This window comes from Callorhinus ursinus, unplaced genomic scaffold (genome assembly GCF_003265705.2).
Source record: "Callorhinus ursinus isolate GAN/ISIS: 27379988/994484 unplaced genomic scaffold, GSC_fseal_2.0 scaffold34, whole genome shotgun sequence".
NCBI classification, from domain to species: Eukaryota; Metazoa; Chordata; class Mammalia; order Carnivora; family Otariidae; genus Callorhinus; species Callorhinus ursinus.
The window spans coordinates 3,666,519-3,668,893 of NW_027397096.1; the positions used below are offsets into that span (position 1 = coordinate 3,666,519).

General features: G+C 42.0%; 1 pseudogene; it reads right to left on the reverse strand.

Moving 5' to 3' along the window:
• Positions 1-371: 371 nt before the first annotated feature.
• LOC112808281 (dnaJ homolog subfamily A member 2 pseudogene) lies at positions 372-2,375 on the reverse strand (annotated as a pseudogene).

Sequence of the window (2,375 nt, forward strand, 5' to 3'; positions counted from 1 at the left end):
AGGTGTCTGTTCAAGTCTTTGGCCCATTTTTATTTTTATTTTTTTATTATTTTTTTTAATCTTTAACTTAACATTTAATGAAAACAGAGCATTTTAACAGGTTCTATGCAGACATGGTTCTAATGTTGATTTGCTGTTACCTTATTTTTAAAAGAGGGTGGTGGTGGGGAGATACAGAGGCTAGATTAACCTGGCCCCAATGCTCAGGATCATAACTTATGAGTTACTAACTCTGATGTCCTTGACTGTACGAAGCATCAGTTGAAGCCAATAAAACCTGTTTCTACCAACATATCAAACTTTCTTTTTGCCTTTTTTAAAACTATAAAATGGGCATGTACCTGAGGCATAGGCTTCAGGCCAATGGGTTTTTAAGGGCTGCTTAAGAACCAGAATGAAGGATACATTCTCCAGTTTAAGGATACATTTTACAGTTCAAAGTATGTTCTTCCTTCTAAAAATGTGACACAAAGAATAATTTATACCAACTGCCTTTTATTATTGAGTTTCAGAAACCTTTCACAAGAGGGTAAAAAAAGGGGGGGGGAGGACTTTACAACCACAGCTAATGTTATTTTTTTTCCCATTGTTCCCAGTCAGCTCCAAACCCATTGTGTGCAAAGCCCATTTTTCCATGTGTCTAAATGATAGATACAGGCTATGAAATTCTTTATTCTATTTGTAGCAGCTTACGCAGGTGCAGCCAAACACAAAGTATCAGGACAAATTGTACACAAACTTTACAATGTGGGATTTGGATTTAAAATATGAAACATAAAATCTACACAAAACTGATAAAAATCAAGCACAGATACCAGGACTGAAACTTATAACCCATGTGTGAAAGGGAGTCTTGTTTCCTTTCAAGTGCTTTATTCTGCTACAGAACAGTCAAAATGAAGATATAAAGCTTTGTGGTTAGTTTAAATTATACACTCTGTAGATACTATACCAATTTTAAAAGTTACACATAGACCAACAGATGTCCATCAGTTCATCTGGATTGACCAGACACTCCAGCTGGATCGCTGAAAGCAAACCGGGCAAATGCGGAAAGAAAATCCACCTGTGCAATTTGTTTGCAGAGTTTACTGATGGGCACATTACACTCCTGGTCCATGATGGCTGCTGCTTTCTTCAGCAGAGCTATCGTTATAGGCTTCACGCCTCTGACCACCTCCCGAGCCCCGAGTGCTAATCAAATTCTTGAAGCTCTACCTCCTCTGGGTCTCCAGTTATGTTTGGAACTTCTGGTCTAGATGGCAGAAGATCCTCTAGCTCAGAAAGCTTGTCTGGGTTGATCCAGTTGTTTTCAGGAAACTGCACATCAAACTTGATGTAGAGATCACCTTTTTCAAAGGGATTACGATACTGTGGCATTCCTTCCCCTCGAACTACACAGACACATCCTGGTTCAATTACTTTTCCGGGGGGGGATTTCACCACAATCTGACGTCCATCAAGGTGCTTAAATGGGAACTGAAATCCACATAGAGCTTCAAGTCCAATCTTATATGTCATGTGCAAGTCATTCCCATCTCTCTGGAACACCTCATGTTCCTTCTCTTGTAGCAAAAGAACATTGTCTCCTGGTTCCACTCCTGGGCCCTGATCTGCTTCCCCAGTGAATGTAATTCTCTGTCCATGTTTCATGACTTTGTCTACATGGACTTCAAGAATCTTGACTTCTTTAATCACCTTCTTCCCCTCACATTTTTTACAGCAGTCCTTTTCATTAATTACCTCTCCTTCTCCATTACAGTCAGAACACACAGACTGCATCTGTTGTACCATTCCTGGAGACAGCTGTCTGATCATGATGCGTACACCTCGACCCCGACAAGCACTACACTTCTGAACAGCTCCAGACTTTCCACCTTGGCCACTGCATGCACTACAGAGTACATTCTTGCTAAGTTGTAGTTTGGTTGTCTTGCCATGACACAGATCTTCTAAAGACACTTTAAGGGGATGCATCATGTCTTCTCCTCTTCTTCTGCCATTTCGACTTCTACTCTGATTGCCCATGAAGCCGAACAATCCCCCACCAAAAATGTGAGAGAAAATATCATCCATGCCACACCTCCACCGCTACCTTCCCGAAGACCTTGTTCTCCATATCTGTCATATAATTCACGCTTCTCAGGATTTGACAGTACTTCATATGCAAAACTGATTTCTTTGAATTTGTCACCAGCATTTGGATTCTTATCAGGATGGTATTCCTTGGCTTTCTGTATGCCTTCTTCAGCTCGTTCTCGCTGGCGCCGGGCGGGACGCCCAGGACGTCGTATAGCTTGGTGTCAGCCACGTTTGCCATGGCGGCCGGCCTGGCAGCGCTTTCAGAAGAAGGCGACGGAGCGGACGGAGCACAG